The following is an 18,220-nucleotide window of genomic DNA, read 5'->3' on the forward strand; positions in this document are numbered from 1 at the left end:
TTTCTCTGTGTCCGATTAAAACTCCGTAACCACAAGTATCGCGTGAGTGTTAGCAATTATGGAGGACTAAATGATAGTTGAGTATGTGGACTTGCTTTTTAGCTCTGACATAGACTCTTTCCGATGTTATGATAAATTGCAATTGCTTCAATGACTGAGATTATAGTTTGTTGGAGCCCAATAAGGTTTATGATTTATACTTTTGCATTGTGAATAGATCATCACTTGAACATAAGTAATCATATGACAAAATCTATATATGTTGCTGTTATGAGAATAATCATGATGCCTTCATGTCTGTATTTTATTTTTTATCGACGCCTCTACCTCTAAACATGGGGACATATTTATTGTTATCGGCTCTTCGCTTGAGGACAAGCGAGGTCTAAGCTTGGGGGAGTTGATACGTCCATTTTGCATCATGCTTTTATATCGATATTTATTGCATTATGGACTGTTATTTCACTTTATGTCACAACACTTATGGCTATTCTCTCTTATTTTACAAGGTTTACATAAAGAGGGAGAATGCCGGCAGCTGGAATTATGGTCTGGATAAGGAGCAAATATTAGAGACCTATTCTGCGCAACTCCAAAAGTCCTGAAACTCCACGGAACGTCTTAAAAGAAATAAAGAAAAATCCACGCCAAAGATGAAGGCCAGGGGGCCCACACCCTGTTCACGAGGGTGGGGGCGCCCCCCCCAAGGGCGCACCCCCCTACCTCGTGGGCCCCCTGGTGGCTCTTCGACGCCCATCTTCTCCTATATGAGGTCTTTCGATGAGAAAAAAATAGGAAGGAACTTTTCGGGATGAGACTCCGCCGCCACGAGGCGGAACCTTGGCGGATCCAATCTAGAGCTCCGGCAGAGCTGTTCTGCCGGGGAAACTTCCCCCCGGAGGGGGAAATCATCACCAACGCTCCTCTCATCAGGAGAGGGCAATCTCCATCAACATCTTCACCAGCACCATCTCATCTCCAAACCCTAGTTCATCTCTTGTATCCAATTCTTGTCTCAAAGTCCGGGATTGGTGCTAGTAGGTTGCTAGTAGTGTTGATTACTCCTTGTAGTTGATGCTAGTTGGTTTAATTGGTGGAAGATCATATGTTCAGATCCTATATGCATATTATTACCCCTCTGATTATGAACATGAATATGCTTTGTGAGTAATTACGTTCGTTCCTGAGGACAAGGGAGAAGTCTTGCTATGAGTAGTCATGTGAATTTGGTATTCGTTTGATATTTTGATAAGATGTATGTTGTCTAGCCTCTAGTGGTGTTATGTGAACGTCGACTACATAACACTTCACCATTATTTGGGCCTAGAGGAAGGCATTGGGAAGTAATAAGTAGTTGATGGGTTGCTAGAGTGACAGAAGCTTAAACCCTAGTTTATGCGTTGCTTCGTAAGGGGCTGATTTGGATCCATATGTTTCATGTTATGGTTAGTTTACCTTAATACTTTTGTCGTAGTTGCAAATGTTTGCAATAGAGGTTAATCATAAGTGGGATGCTTGTTCAAGTAAGAACATCACCCAAGCACCGGTCCACCCACATATCAAATTATCAAAGTATCGAATGCGAATCATATGAACGTGATGAAAACTAGCTTGACAATATTCCCATGTGTCCTCGGGAGTGCTTTTCCTATTATAAGAGTGTGTTCCGGCTTGTCCTTTGCTACAAAAGGATCGGGCCACCTTGCTGCACTTTATTTACTTTTGTTACTTGTTGCTCGTTACAATTTATCCTATCACAAAACTATCTGTTACCACTTATTTCAGTACTTGCAGAGAATACCTTGCTGAAAACCGCTTATCATTTCCTTCTGCTCCTCATTGGGTTCGACACTCTTACTTATCAAAAGGACTACGATATATCCCCTATACTTATGGGTCATCACATGCGCATAATACTTTGCTTTGATAACTTCTAAATTTTTGCAATAAGTATATGAGTTCTTTATGACTAATGTTGAGTCCATGGATTATACGCACTCCCACCCTTCCACCCTTGCTAGCCTCTCTAACACCGCGCAACTTTCGCCGGTATCATACACCTACCATATACCTTCCTCAAAACAGCCACCATACCTACCTATTATGGCATTTCCATAGCCATTCCGAGATATATTGCCATGCAACTTTCCACCATCTAGTTCATCATGACACATCCATCATTGTCATATTGCTTAGCATGATCATGTAGTTGACATAGTATTTGTGGCAAAGACACCGTTCATAATTCTATCATACTTGTCACTCGTGATTCATTGCATATCCCGGTACACCGCCGGAGGCATTCATATAGAGTCACACCTTGTTTTAGTATCGAGTTGTAATCATTGAGTTGTAAATAAATAGAAGTGTGATGATCATCATTCAATAGAGCATTGTCCCAAAAAAAGCAAGGCCAAAGAAAAAAAAGGCCCAAAAAAAGGGGCAATGCTACTATCCTTTTTCCACACTTGTGCTTCAAAGTAGCACCATGTTATAGCAAGTCTCATATATTGTGCTTCAAAGTAGCATCATGTTCTTCATATGGAGAGTCTCATATGTTGCCACTTTCATATACTAGTGGGAATTTTACGTTATAGAACTTGGCTTGTATATTCCAATGATGGGCTTCCTAAAATTGCCCTAGGTCTTCGTGACCAAGCAAGTTCGATGCACACCCACTAGTTTCTTTTGTTGAGATTTCATACATTTATAGCTCTAGTGCATCTGTTGCATGGCAATCCCTACTCACTCACATTGATATCTATTGATGGGCATCTCCATAGCCCGTTGATACGCCTAGTCGATGTGAGACTATCTTCTCCTTTTTGTCTTCTCCACAACCACCATTATATTCCACCTATAGTGTTATATCCATGGCTCATGCTCATGTATTGCGTGAAGATTGAAAAAGTTTTGAAAAAGTTAGAGTATGAAACAATTGCTTGGCTTGTCATCGGGGTTGTGCATGATTTAAATACTTTGTGTGGGGAAGATGGAGCATAGCCAGACTATATGATTTTGTAGGGATAACTTTCTTTGGCCATGTTATTTTGAGAAGACATAACTGCTTTGTTAGTATAATTGAAGTATTATTATTTTTATGTCAATATTAAACTTTTGTCTTGAATCTTTCGGATCTGAACACTCATGCCACAATAAACAAAATTACATTGAAAATTATGTTAGGTAGCACTCCACATCAAAAATTATGTTTTTATCATTTACCTACTCGAGGACGAGCAGGAATTAAGCTTGGGAATGCCTGATACGTCTCCAACGTATCTATAATTTTTGATTGCTCCATGCTATATTATCTACTGTTTTGCACTATATTGGGCTTTATTTTCCACTTTTATATTATTTTTGGGACTAACCTATTAACCGGAGGCCCAGCCCAGAATTGTTGTTCTTTGCCTATTTCAGTGTTTTGGATAAACGGAATATCAAACGGAGTCCAAACGGAATAAAATCTTCGGGAACGTGATTTTCTCACCGAACGTGATCCAGGAGACTTGGACCCTACTGCAAGGGATCAAAGAGGTGGTCACGAGGGTGGGGGCGCCCCCCCCCCCAGGACGCGCCCCCTGCCTCGTGGTCCCCTCGGTGCTCCACCTACGTACTCCTTCCTCCTATATATACACACGTACCCCAAACGATCAGACGAGGAGCCAAAAACCTAATTCCACCGCCGCAACTTTCTGTATCCATGAGATCCCATCTTGGGGCCTGTTCCAGAGCTCCGCCGGAAGAGGGCCGTCATCACGGAGGGCTTCTACATCATCCTAGCCCCTCCGATGAAGTGTGAGTAGTTTACCTCAGACCTTCGGGTCCATAGTTAGTAGCTAGATGGCTTCTTCTCTCTCTTTGAATCTCAATACAAAGTTCTCCCCCTCTCTTGTGGAGATCTATTCGATGTAATCTTCTTTTTGCGGTGTGTTTGTTGAGACCGATGAATTGTGGGTTTATGATCAAGTCTATCTGTGAATAATATTTGAATCTTCTCTGAATTATTTTATGCATGATTGGTTATCTTTGCAAGTCTCTTCGAATTATCCGTTTGGTTTGGCCAACTAGATTGGTAGTTCTTGCCATGGGAGAAGTGCTTAGCTTTGGGTTCGATCTTGCGGTGTCCTTACCAAGTGACAGAAGGGGCAGCAAGGCACGTATTGTATCGTTGCCATCGAGGATAACAAGATGGGGTTTATTTCATATTGCATGAATTTATCTCTCTACATCATGTCATCTTGCTTAAGGCGTTACTCTGTTTTTAACTTAATACTCTAGATGCATGCTGGATAGCGGTCGATGAGTGGAGTAATAGTGGTAGATGCAGAATCGTTTCGATCTACTTGTCACGGACGTGATGCCTATATACATGATCATGCCTAGATATTCTCATAATTATGCTCAATTCTATCAATTGCTCAACAGTAATTTGTTCACCCACCGTAGAATACTTATGCTCTTGAAAGAAGACACTAGTGAAATCTATGGCCCCCGGGTCTATTCTCATCATATCAATCTCCATCACTTTTATATTGTTTTGCTATTTACTTTGCTTTTACTTTTTACTTTGCATCTTTATATCAAAAATACCAAAAATATTCTATCTATCAGATCTCACTCTCGTAAGTGACCGTGAAGGGCTTGACAACCCATAATCGCGTTGGTTGCGAGTAGCTATCGCTTTGTGCAGGTATGAGGGACTTAAGTGTGGGCTCCTACTGGATTGACACCTTGGTTCTCAAAAACTGAGGTAGATACTTACGCTACTCTGCTGCATCATCCATTCCTCTTTGGGGAAAACCAACACAAGCTCAAGAGGTAGCATGGCCAAGGCTTTTCATCACGGTTTTTACTGGTTGACGGCTCACGCTAATGCAGAGGATCTGGTCAGCAGATGTGATGGATGTCAAAAGTTCGCATGACAAGCGGATGTGCCGGCTCAAGAGCTCCGGATGATTCCAATCACTTGGCCATTTGTGGTCTGGGGGCTTGACATGGTGGGACCTTTCAAAAGGTCTAAAGATAAAAAAGACACATCTCTTAGTGGCAGTTGATAAATTCACTAAGTGGGTTGAGGCGGAGGCAGTGAGTAAGTGTGACGCGGCCACGGCGGTTCAGTTCATGAAAAAGGTGATCTTCCGTTTTGGTTTTCCACACAGCATTATCACTGACAATGGCACTAATCTGTCCCAAGGGGCTATGGAGGAGTTTTGTCAACGTGAGCACATCCGGCTTGATGTTTCTTCTGTAGCTCATCCTCAATCCAATGGTCAAGCTGAGAGAGCAAATCAGGAAATTTTAAAAGGTCTCAAACCCTGGCTTATGGTTCCCTTACAGCGAACGCCGGGTTGTTGGGTAGAGGAATTACCCTCGGTGTTGTGGAGTATCAACACCACACCTAACAGGTCTGCAGGCTACACACCTTTCTTCATGGTGTATGGAGCAGAAGCAGTGTTGCCTAGTGACACCCATCATGACTCGCCCCGTGTGGCGGCTTATGTTGAAGCTAATAATGAACAAGCCAGACAGGATGCACTTGACTTGTTGGATGAAGAAAGAGACTTAGCAGCGGCTCGGTCAGCAATTTATCAACAGGATCTGCGCCGTTATCACAGCCACCAGGTTAAATCCAGGACTTTTCAGGAAGGCGACTTGGTGCTCCGGCTCATCCAGGATCTGTCGTATTATCTCATTGACGTTCGAGAACACAAAGATTCACGTAAGTCGGAGGAGGAGACCCGCCGGCCGTGGAACATTGCTCAACTTCGGCCATACTACACCTGAGCTACCAGCTCTCATCATGTACATACTTTAACATTGTATATACCATGATAAGTAATAAAGTTAGACCATCGGTCTCTTTTCTTTTCAAAGATTATGCATCTTTGTTATTTCTTATTTTCAAATGACTATTAAGGAGCTGATCATATTTGAATCAAGTCTAACCTTTTTTGGTCCGGCTTATGATCGTATTCGAATCTAGCTGCAATTATCATGGTCACTTGGGGGCTTCCAGTTCAAACATAGGTCGTATTCGAACCAAAGAGAACATAGCTGTCATAACCCTCTTGATCGGCTCAAGGCCAAACTCACTAGGGGGCTTCTTGATCGTATCTGAATCATAGCTTAACCCCTTTTGGGTCCGACTTGGATCATATTCGAATCAGGGTCATTAAAAACCTCTCAAGGTAATTTGGGGGCTTCCTATTCAAACATAGGTCGTATTCGAACCAAAGAGAACATAGTTGTCGGTGCCCTCTTGATCGGCGCAACGCCACAGCCACTGGGGGCTATATGGTCATATTTGAACCTTAGCTTAACCCCTTTGGTCCGGTTTACTGATCGTATTCGAATCAGAAGCCACCAACCTTTAAATATAAGGTTAAATCATACTTGTTAACTGTTATTTGCCTTTGAGTTTCTTGTTGCAAATAATTAGCATGATCTTCTTCGCCGGCTTGTCTATTTGACAACAAGGCTACCAAGGTATGATGATCATTAAATTATTCAAAGGTATTGATTTCTCAGAAAGATTGAGTTATCAGCTTCATTACCCAGGTTACTCAAGCCGGTGGTCTAAGGATCAAAGGTACAAGTATGGCTATTATTTATATATAATTGCCTGCTGCATTAACTAAAGAGTTAGTTTCAGCCCTTGTCCTTTATTTATATCTATTTTCTATTATGATAAACATATTGGATATAAGTCGGGTGTTTTAACCCGTTCGGTTCTAAGCCGCCAAGCCAGTCTTTTCTCTTGTATCTACAGGGAACAGAGTTAAAGTGTTGCAGAAACAATCATCAAATATAATGCATATATTGCCATCATGAAACATGGAGTCACATATAGTGTTTTATGCACGATGGCATAAGTAAGACATTTAGTGTTTTCACAGCTAAACTATTACACGGCTTTTTATAAGCCAATGAAGATGGTTATTATTCCTCCCTCGCCGGCTCACCGCCCTCTGTTAGCTGGAAGTTGGGTTTTGACCAGTCAAAACCATTCACGGTGACGAATTCTGCTTCATCGTCGATCAGGCCTGCCGGTCAACTTCCGGGGCAAATGTATTTTCTCTTACAAGCCGGATCAAATCCGTCACCTTGTACGAGGGAGTCGCCATCTTCTTATTTTCAGCATCAAAACCCGGCTGATATTTGTCAATGTTGGTATCATCTCCAAGGGTAGTTGCCTGAGGCCGGACTCCGCGCACGCAAGCCACGAAGTCATCCTGCTCAAAGGGAGATCCGTCTTCCTTCACGGTGGGATAGCCTCTGGCCACATCCGCCGGGTCTAGGTCTGGCACCCAATCCTTGGAGCGGCTCAGGGCAGTCAAAGCCCCGGCTCGCGCACAGGAGCGCTTCACTTCTTGAAATCTGGCAGGCAGGATTGATAGTTTCTTCAAAACGTCACTGAGCCGGTTGGGTCCTTGATTGGCAGGAGATATGGCGGCAAGTGCCCGTTGTGCGCCAATATACAGTTGTTCTACTAAAGTGTACACTGCCTTCAATTTAATCAAAGGATCTTGGCTCAGGTTCTTGCTTCGTGGGCCTACGCATGTTTTAAAAACAAAGTCAGCTGGCGGCTTATATTCCGGATCAGCAAAAAGTACATAAGATTAAAAACGGACGGCTTACCAAAGATGGCGATCACCATTTGAGACACCCGGCCCTTTAAGCCGTTCAGCTCTGTTGACACCTCTTCAAGGGATGCTTCGGCTCTCTCAACGTGTTGTGTTAGAAGCATTTTTTTCCTCTGCCCAGGTCTTCTTCTTGGCAGCCAAACTGGTATTTAAGTTTTCCATCTCAGAGAGACTTACTTGCAATTTGGAGTTAGCAGACTTGATTTCTGTTTCCTAACCTGCTAGCAGGGTCTTCGCATCAGTCAGTTGCGAGTTCAGTTCAGATAAAGCATTCTGCAAAAAGAGCATACTCAGATGAGTCAAGATTTCGCTTAAAGTTCAACAATCAAGATTCAAGTCTCAAGTACTTTACAAAAAACCGCTTGACACTTGGGGGCTAATGTCTGCCAAATCAAATTTTTATGACTCTAAAGGCATACTTTAAGTCCCAAATACTTTACAAAGTAACAGCACTTGGCACTTGGGGGCTAATGTATGCAGTTCAGCAAGTTTCTCAAGGTTAAGCCGAAATATTAAGTTCTTTGAATACGGTACAAAACAATTTAAGGTACCGGCTCATTTATGATCAAAAAGAATCGGCCCTTGGGGACTACAGGTGAAGTTGTGTTCTATTTTATTGAATTCAAGAAAATCAAAGGTAAAGGTCTTGGCCTATATGCTAAAGTCTACAGATCATTCCGGTTGTCTCATAATCTGAAGACTTGGGGCTGAAGGAATATAGATAAGCCGGAAGAACATACCTCATATTTCAGCTGCAACTGTTTGACCATTTCGATCTCAGAGTTGCGACTGGAGTGCACGTGGCTGAGATAGCCGGATAAAATATCGTTGGCATTTAGATGGTCGTAATTGGCAACATCAAAGCGCACTTTCTGCCTCTCCAATGCCTCTTGTTTCGCAGTACACCGAGCCAGCACAGTTGGATTCACTGGTTCAATAAAGCGACTCCCGGTGATCTGAACGTCTTGTGCAGACGGTGATGGCGGGTTGGCTGAGCTTGATGGTCCAGTAGCAAAAGGGTTCACAGTGGTCTCATCAAACGATGGCTCAGGAGGATTTGCTTCTGCATCAACAGGCGGGTATTCTGGAGCGTCGGTTAATGGAGAAGATGGCCTAGCCGGGTCATATGCAAGCACCGGCGGGTCTTCCGCCGATTTAGCTACCTTTGCCTTCTTGGATTTAGCTTGGCCACTAAGAAAAATGTTGCAGGATTGTCAGTTTAAATATACAATTTGAACAACCCAGAAAACATGAGGATTTTTCATTACCCAGGGGCAGTCTTGAAGGCCGGAAATTGCGTCTGCGATGAGTCGCTAGAAGAGCGAGACACCTCCTGAAAAGATAAAATAAAGTTAAAGTAATACAAGGGGAAGAATCCATGAAATAGAGTTAAAGACAGAAAGAAGTAAACCTCATTCGGGCGCTTCTGAGGAGTTTGTTGAAGAACGACAGCCGGCTCATCTTCAGTCCGAGCTTGATGGCGGCTTTCATGTTGCTGCTTTTTCAAACGGAAGTTGGGATCCAAGTGAGCTAAACGGTTAGAAAACCTTACTTTACGGATCACTCGTCGAACTTTTTGTCTTGGCAAGGGCTCTGAGTCAGAGGAAATGATAGTTACCTCTGCTTCCACAGCCTGACTGGCCCAGTGTCATCCTGGTAAGGATCAGTGTCAATAAGATTGTTAAAAAATTGGCCAAGGGAATCAAGGGCTACCTCCGAATCAGATGTGTCATCAAGCTTCATCCAATCTTCAGCAGTGTTCTTTTTCTTCTTTTTCGACCTCCGGGTCGTTTTCTTGGCGTTTATGGCGACGACTTTCGCTTTCTTGGCAGCCTCGTGGTCATACTTAACTTTCCAGAAGTCAGAGTTGGCCTGCAAACAGGTAAAAACAAGATAAAGAAGTCAGGCAAGTATTAAAACAATACGGCTGGGAAAATACAAAGGAGATAAATAACAATATCCTTACTTCTGGCACCGGGTTAAGCTGGCAAAAGGGGTTTAACCCGACGACACTGCAATCTTCGTATTTCCCGTTCATCAGAAGAGTTGACATTGAAACGATATCTTCTTCTGTTAATTGAACAGGGCTGTGACAAAGAGAGTCATCTCGGCCTCCACCATACTCATACATCAGCTTTGATCGACGGCTTAAAGGGATGACCCGCCATGAGATCCAGCAGCGGGTCAGATCAACTCCAGTTAACCCGTTCCCTAACAGAGCATTAATTGTTTTGATGGAGGGTATCAGCCTCTTGCGTTCAGCGGCAGTAAGCTTGTCGGGAAGCGCGAACTTGGAGTCAAGACGATCAGGGCGATAACCCGGCAGTGGCTTCTCGTTCACCGGCAAAATGTCTTGACAGTAGAACCAAGTCTGGTTCCAGTCCTTTGGTGACTTGGTAAGACTATGGAGGGAAGACAGCACCCTGCTGGCGCTGAATTGAGATGCCTCCGAGTTCTAAGCTGAGGCCGTTGGTGCACTCGTTCTGTCGATTCAGATAAAAGTATTCTCTAAACAACTCCACGGTCGGCTCTTGTTGAAGATATACCTCACAGAGCACTTGGAAGTTACAGATGTTAGAAATGGAATTGGGCCCGATATCTTGAGGGTGCAGTTTGAAAAAGTGGAGGACCTCTTTGAAGAACTTTGAGTTGGGCGGTGAGAAGCCACAATTCATGTGGTCAGCGAAAATGATCACTTCGCCGTCTCTTGGATTGGGCCGCTCTTCTTCCGAGTCAGGGGCACGGTAAGACATGACGGTTTTCGCTGGCAGAAATCCTATGGTGAAGAACTCTTTCAAACGTTCCTCAATTACGGTTGAGGGAACCCAGTTACAGATGGTTGGTGCTTTGGACGACATGATGTGCAAAGAAGAACTGAAAAGAAAAGCAACATGCCGGTTCAGTTTAATGGTGAGATTGACAGTTAAGTGATGAAGATGCAAACAAGTAATGGTGGCTTAGTTAAGGGCTAATGACATATAAGGAAAATTAAGCCGGCATGATAAGTCGCCATGACTACAGATATTTGAAGAAGGCAATTTCAGCTAAGTGTTGAGACAAACAAGTTTCCTAAATTGTTTGGTATTATTCCAGATCAAATGGCTATTCAAAATGGAAAAAAATTCTAGACCTAAAAAAGTTCAGCGCAAAAGAGTATGTAAGTTCTAATGCAGCCTTTGAAATAGAGCAAGGGATCTGTGGATCAAGAAAAGGCACTAGAACGCTACCGCACGAGCATATATATATTCTTTTGGATCAAGAAGAGGCCTGCAGTGGAAAAAACTACAAGGGACTACGATGAACTCGGAAGAACACGAAAGAATCTGGAAACCCTAAGTGCGGATCTGAGAAGTGAAAATAAGAGAACTTATAGTCACAGGTCTTCTGCGGAGGTCGCCGTTGTTCTCTGGATCGGTTCAGGTTGATGCAGCGGCCAACGTCGACGGAGACGGAGGTGAAGTGCGGCGGCGGCGAAGCTCGAGCAGCAGGGGGTGCGCGAGAGGAAGAAGACGGAGCGAGAGAGGAGAATGAGGAAGGCCGAGGCATGCCTATTTATAAGGGAAAGATGTGAACAGACAGGCGCGAAAATCGAGGAGATCCGAATAATGGTTATCTAGCTACACAGACGCCTCGATTCTTGGGAAGCATTAAATATAAAAGATCCGTTGGGAGATGACGTCATGAAAGTTTTTTGCGTTTTCAAGAGATGACATCATGGCGGGTTACAAAAACTTCAGCGAAGATAAGAAGATGGATTTTGGTCTAAGTATTGAAGATTGACAAAGAATGAAATTCAAAGTCAACCTGGGGCCTAAATTTGGGGGATATTATTATCAAACATGACCCGCCCAGGAGGGGCCGGGTCAGCCCCAATGGCGGGTTATGCAAGAAGCCCAGTAAATATTCAAGACGATAGTTTATTAAACCTTATAGAAGGCCCAAAGGCCTGGAGGCGGCTTAAGGCCCGATATTGTAAACCGCTGTATGTAAGGAAAGACTTGTAAGAAAAAGCATGTAAAGGAAGTCACCGAGCCAGACATGATTATGAGCCGGCCAGGACTCTGTAGGCCACCAGGCGTCAACCCATGTATATAAGGGGATGACCCGGTGGCGGCTTAGGGCAAGAAACAACCAATCGATAACCAAGCCGGCGAGTTGAGCCTCTTGTTGATCGAAACCCCAGCAATACCAATCCCAACTAGACGTAGGCTTTTACCTTCATCGTAAGGGGCCAAACTAGTATAAAACCCTCTCGTGTCCTTTGTCCCGATTAACCCCTTTAAGCTTCCTAGTGTGATGGCCCTACGACTAAGTCCTTGCTCTAGGACATCTGCCGTGACAATTCCACGACATTATTGGAAATAATACATACCGATGTATGCGGTCCGATGAGTGTTGAGGCTCGCGGTGGGTATCATTATTTTCTGACCTTCACAGATGATTTGAGCAGATATGGGTATATCTTCTTAATGAAACATAAGTCTGGAATATTTGAAAAGTTCAAAGAATTTCAGAGTGAAGTGGAAAATCATCGTAACAAGAAAATAAAATTTCTATGACCTGATCGTGGAGGAGAATATTTGAGTTACGAGTTTGATCTTCCTTTGAAACAATGTGAAATAGTTTCGCAACTCACGCCACCTGGAACACCACAGCGTAATGGTGTGTCCGAATGTCGTAACCGTACCTTATTAGATATGGTGCGATCTATGATGTCTCTTACCGATTTACCACTATTGTTTTGGGGTTATGCATTAGAGACAGCTGCATTCACGTTAAATAGGGCACCATCTAAATCCGTGAGACGACATCGTATGAACTATGGTTTGGTAAGAAACCTAAGTTGTCGTTTCTTAAAGTTTGAGGTTGCGATGCTTATGTGAAAAAACTTCAGCCTGATAAGCTCGAACCCAAATTGGAGAAGTGCGTCTTCATAGGATACCCAAAAAGAAACTATTGGGTACACCTTCTATCACAGATCCAAAGGCAAGATCTTTGTTGCTAAGAATGGATCCTTTCTAGACAAGGAGTTTCTCTCAAAAGAAGTGAGTGGGAGGAAAGTAGAACTTGATGAGGTAATTGTACCTTCTCCCGAATTGGAAATTAGTTCATCACAGAAATCAGTTCCAGTGATTCCTACACCAATTAATGAGGAAGCTAATGATCATGATCATGAAACTTCAGATCAAGTTACTACCGAACCTCGTAGGTCAACCAGAGTATGGTCCGCACCAGAGTGATACGATAATCCTTTCTAGAAGTCATGTTACTAGACCATGACGAACCTACGAACTATGAGGAAGCGACGATGAGCCTAGATTCCGCGAAATGGCTTGAGGCCATGAAATCTGAGATGGGATCCATGTATGAGAACAAACTATGGACTTTGATTGACTTGCCCGATAATCAGCGAGCCATTGAGATTAAATGGATCTTCAAGAGGAAGACGGACACTGATAGTAGTGTTACTATCTACAAAGCTTGAATTGTCGCAAAAGGTTTTTTGACAAGTTCAAGGTGTTGACTACGATGAGAGTTTCTCACTCGTATCTATGATTAAAGTCTGTCCGAATCATGTTAGCAATTAGCGCATTTTATGAAATTTTGCAAATGGGTGTCAAAATGCATTCCTTAATGGATTTCTTAAAGAAAAGTTGTATATGATGTAACCAGAAAGGTTTTGACAATCCGAAAGGTGCTAACAAAGTGTGTAAACTCCAGTGATCCATTTATGGACTGGTGCAAGCTTCTCGGAGTTGGAATGTACGCTTTGATAGTATGATCAAAGCATATGGTTTTATACAGACTTTTGGAGAAGCCTGTATTTACAAGAAAGTGAGTGGGAGCTCTGTAGCATTTCTGGTATTATATGTGGATGACATATTGTTGATTGGAAATAATACAGAATTTCTGAATAGCATAAAATGATATTTGAATAAGAATTTTTCAATGAAAGACCTCAGTGAAGCTACTTACATATTGGGCATCAAGATCTATAAAGATAGATCAAGATGCTTGATAAGACTTTCGATAAGTACATACCTTGATAAGATTTTGAAGGAGTTCTAAATGGATCAGTCAAAGAAGGAGTTCTTGATTGAGTTGTAAGGTGTGAAGTTGAGTAAAGACTCAAAATCTGACCACGGCAGGAAATAGAAAGAGAATGAAAAGTCATTCCCTATGCCTCAGTCATAGGTTCTATAAAGTATGTTATGTTGTGTACCAAACCTATTGTGTACCTTGCCATAAGTTTGGCAAGGGGGTACGATATTGATCCAGGAGTGGATCACTTCACAATGGTCAAAATTATCCTTAGAAGACTAAGGAGATATTTCTCGGTTATGGAGGTGATAAAGAGTTCATCGTAAAGAATTATGCCGACGCAAGCTTTTGCACTGATCCAGATGACTCCGAGTCTCAATCTGGATACATATTGAAAGTGGGAGCAATTAGCTAGAGTAGCTCCATGGAGAGCATTGTAGACATAGAAAATTTGCAAAATACATATGGCTCTGAATATGACAGGCCCATTGACTAAGCTTTTCTCACAAGCAAAACATGATCACACCTTAGTATTCTTTGGGTGTTAATCACATAGCGATGTGAACTAGATTATCGACTCTAGTAAAACCCTTTGGGTATTAGTCACATGGCGATGTGAACTAATCACATGGTGATGTGAACTATAGTGTTAAATCACATGGCGATGTGAACTACATTATTGACTCTAGTGCAAGTGGGAGACTGAAGGAAATATGCCCTAGAGGCAATAATAAAGTTGTTATTTATATTTCCTTATTGAAGGAAATATGCCCTAGAGGCAATAATAAATTGTTATTTATATTTCCTTATATCATGATAAATGTTTATTATTCATGCTAGAATTGTATTAACTAGAAACTTCGTACATGTGTGAATACATAGACAAACAGAGTGTCGCTAGTTTGCCTCTACTTGACTAGCTCGTTGAATCAATGATGGCTATGTTTCCTAACCATGGACATGTGTTGTCATTTGATTAACGGGAGCACATCATTAGAGAATGATGTGATTGACTTGACCCATCCGTTAGCTTAGCATGATGATTGTTTTGTTTTGTTGCTATTGCTTTTTCCATAACTATACATGTTCCTATGACTATGAGATCATGCAACTCCCGGATACCGAAGGAACACTTTGTGTGCTACCAAACGTCACGACGTAATTGGGTGATTATAAAGGTGCTCTACAGGTGTCTCTGATGGTGTTTGTTGAGTTGACATGGATCAAGATTAGGATTTGTTACTCCGATTGTCGGAGAGGTATCTCTGGGCCCCCTCGGTAATGCACATCACTATAAGCCTTGCAAGCAATGTAGCTAACGAGTTAGTTACGGGATGTAGCATTACGGAACGAGTAAAGAGACTTGTCGGTAACGAGATTGAACTAGGTATTGAGATACCGACGATCGGATCTCGGGCAAGTAACATACCGATGACAAAGGGAACAACGTATACCGTTATGCGGTTTGACCGATAAAGATCTTCATACATATGTAGGAACCAATATGAGCATCCAGGTTCCGCTATTGGTTATTGACCGGAGCCGAGTCTCGGTCATGTCTACATAGTTCTCGAACCCGTAGGGTTCGCACGCTTAACATTCGGTGGCGATCGGTATTACAAGTTTATGTGTTTTGATGTACTGAAGGTAGTCCGGAGTCCCAGATTTGATCACGGACATGACGAGGAGTATCGAAATGGTCGAGACATAAAGATCGATATATTGTAAGCCTATATTTGGACATCGGAATGGTTCCGAGTGGTTTGGGCATTTTTCTGGAGTACCAGGAGGTTACCGAAACCCCCCACGGAGTATATGGGCCTTATTGGGCCTTAGTGGAATAGAGGAGAGGGAAGGGAGAGGAGGGAGGCGCGCCCCCCAAGCCCAATCCGAATTGGGAGGGGGCCGGTGATACGTCTCCAACGTATCTATAATTTTTGATTGCTCCATGCTATATTACCTATTTTTTTGGACTATATTGGGCTTTATTTTCCTCTTTTATATTATTTTTGGGACTAACCTATTAACCGGAGGCCCAGCCCAGAATTGCTGTTTTTTGCCTATTTTAGTGTTTCGGAGAAACAGAATATCAAAGGGAGTCCAAACGGAATGAAATCTTCGGAAACGTGATTTTCTCATCAGATAAGATCCAGGAGACTTGGACCCTCCGTCAAGAAAGCCACAAGGCGGTCACGAGGGTGGAGGGCTCCCCCCCCCCTAGGGTGCGCCCCCTACCTTGTAGGCCCCTCGAAGCTCCACCGACGTACGCCTTCCTCCTATATATACCTACGTACCCCCAAACGATCGGGGACGGAGCCAAAAACCTAATTCCACCGCTACAACTTTCTGTATCCATGAGATCCCATCTTGGGGCCTGTTCCGGAGCTCCGTTGGAAGGGGAATCGATCACGGAGGGCTTCTACATCATCATCCAAGCCCCTCCGATGAAGTGTGAGTAGTTTACTTCAGACCTACGGGTCCATAGTTAGTAGCTAGATGGATTCTACTCTCTTTTTGGATCTCAATACAATGTTGTCCCCCTCTCTCGTGGAGATCTATTCAATGTAATCTTCTTTTTGCGGTGTATTTCTTGAGACCGATGAATTGTGGGTTTATGATCCAGTTTATCTATGAATAATATTTGAATCTTCTCTGAATTCTTTTATGTATGATTGGTTATCTTTGCAAGTCTCTTCGAATTATCAGTTTGGTTTGGCCTACTAGATTGGTTGTTCTTGCCATGGGAGAAGTGCTTAGCTTTGGGTTCGATCTTGTGGTGTCCTTTCATAGTGACAGAAGGGGCAGCAAGGCACGTATTGTATTGTTGCCATCGAGGATAACAAGATGGGGTTTTTATCATATTGCATGAAACTATCCCTCTACATCATGTCATCTTGCTTAAGGCGTTACTCTGTTTTTAACTTAATACTCTAGATGCATGTTGGATAGTGGTCGATGAGTGGAGTAATAGTAGTAGATGCAGGCAGGAGTCGGTCTACTTGTCTCGGGCGTGATGCCTATATACATGATCATACCTAGATATTCTCATAACTATGCTCAATTCTGTCAATTGCTCAACAGTAATTTGTTCACCCACCGTAGAATACTTATGCTCTTGAGAGAAGCCACTAGTGAAACCTATGGCCCCCGGGTCTCTTTCTCATCATATCAATCTCCATCACTTTATTATTGCTTTGCTTCTACTTTGCCTTTTACTTTTCACTTTGCATCTCTATACCAAAAATACCAAAAATATTATTTATCATCTCTATCATATCTCACTTTCGTAAGTGACCGTGAAGGGATTGACAACCCCTAAGCGTGTTGGTTGCGTTGAGCTATTGTTTTTGTGTAGGTACAAGGGACTCGCGCGTAGCCTCCTACTGGATTGATACCTTGGTTCTCAAAAACTGAGGGAAATACTTACGCTACTTTGCTGCATTATCCTCTCCTCTTCGAGGTAGCAAGAAGAATTTCTGGCGCCGTTGCCGGGGAGTCTGCGCAAAAGTCAACATACCAAGTACCCATCAGAATCCCTATCTCCCGCATTACATTATTTGCCATTTGCCTCTCGTTTTCCTCTCCCCCACTTCACCCTTGTTGTTTTATTCGCCCTCTCTCTCTATCCTCCCTCTCTATTTGCCTCTTTTGCCCGTTTGCTTTTTGCTCGTGTGTTGGATTGCTTGTTTGTCGCGATGGCTCAAGATAATACCAAATTGTGTGACTTCACCAATACCAACAATAATGATTTCCTTAGCACTCCGATTTCTCCTCTTACCGATGTTGAATCTTGTGAAATTAATGCTGCTTTGCTGAATCTTGTCATGAAAGATCCGTTCTCCGGCCTTCCTAGTGAAGATGCCGCTACCCATCTTAATAGCTTCGTTGATTTGTGTGACATGCAAAAGAAGAAAGATGTCGATAATGATATTGTTAAATTGAAGCTATTTCCTTTTTCGCTTAGAGATCGCGCTAAAACTTGGTTTTCATCTTTGCCTAAAAATAGTATTGATTCATGGAACAAGTGCAAAGATGCTTTTATCTCTAAGTATTTTCCTCCCGCTAAGATCATCTCTCTTAGAAACGATATTATGAATTTTAAGCAACTTGATCATGAACATGTTGCACAAGCTTGGGAGATAATGAAATTAATGATACATAATTGCCCTACTCATGGTTTGAATTTGTGGATGATTATACAAAAAATTTATGTCGGATTGAATTTGAGAGAAGTGCATATATCAACCTTCAACTCTTTGGTCGGTCTAATATACACCCCTCATCTATTATACTGTCTAAGTTGCACCCTCCAACTATCAAAACCAGACGAATTACCCCCCTGTCTCGCCTTGACCCTGGTTTTGGTCCAGTCAGCACATGTTGACCAGGTCAACTCGTCCAGTCAGCATGCCACGTCTGACTTAACCTACACAGCCCGAGCACCCCCTTTCTCTCGTTCGATCTCTCTCTCAGATTTCCCCACCTCCGCCTGGCGCTGAGGAAACCAGCGCCGCCGCCCCGATCTCTCC

This window comes from Triticum dicoccoides, chromosome 5A, assembly GCF_002162155.2.
Source record: "Triticum dicoccoides isolate Atlit2015 ecotype Zavitan chromosome 5A, WEW_v2.0, whole genome shotgun sequence".
In the NCBI taxonomy this organism is placed as follows: domain Eukaryota; kingdom Viridiplantae; phylum Streptophyta; class Magnoliopsida; order Poales; family Poaceae; genus Triticum; species Triticum dicoccoides.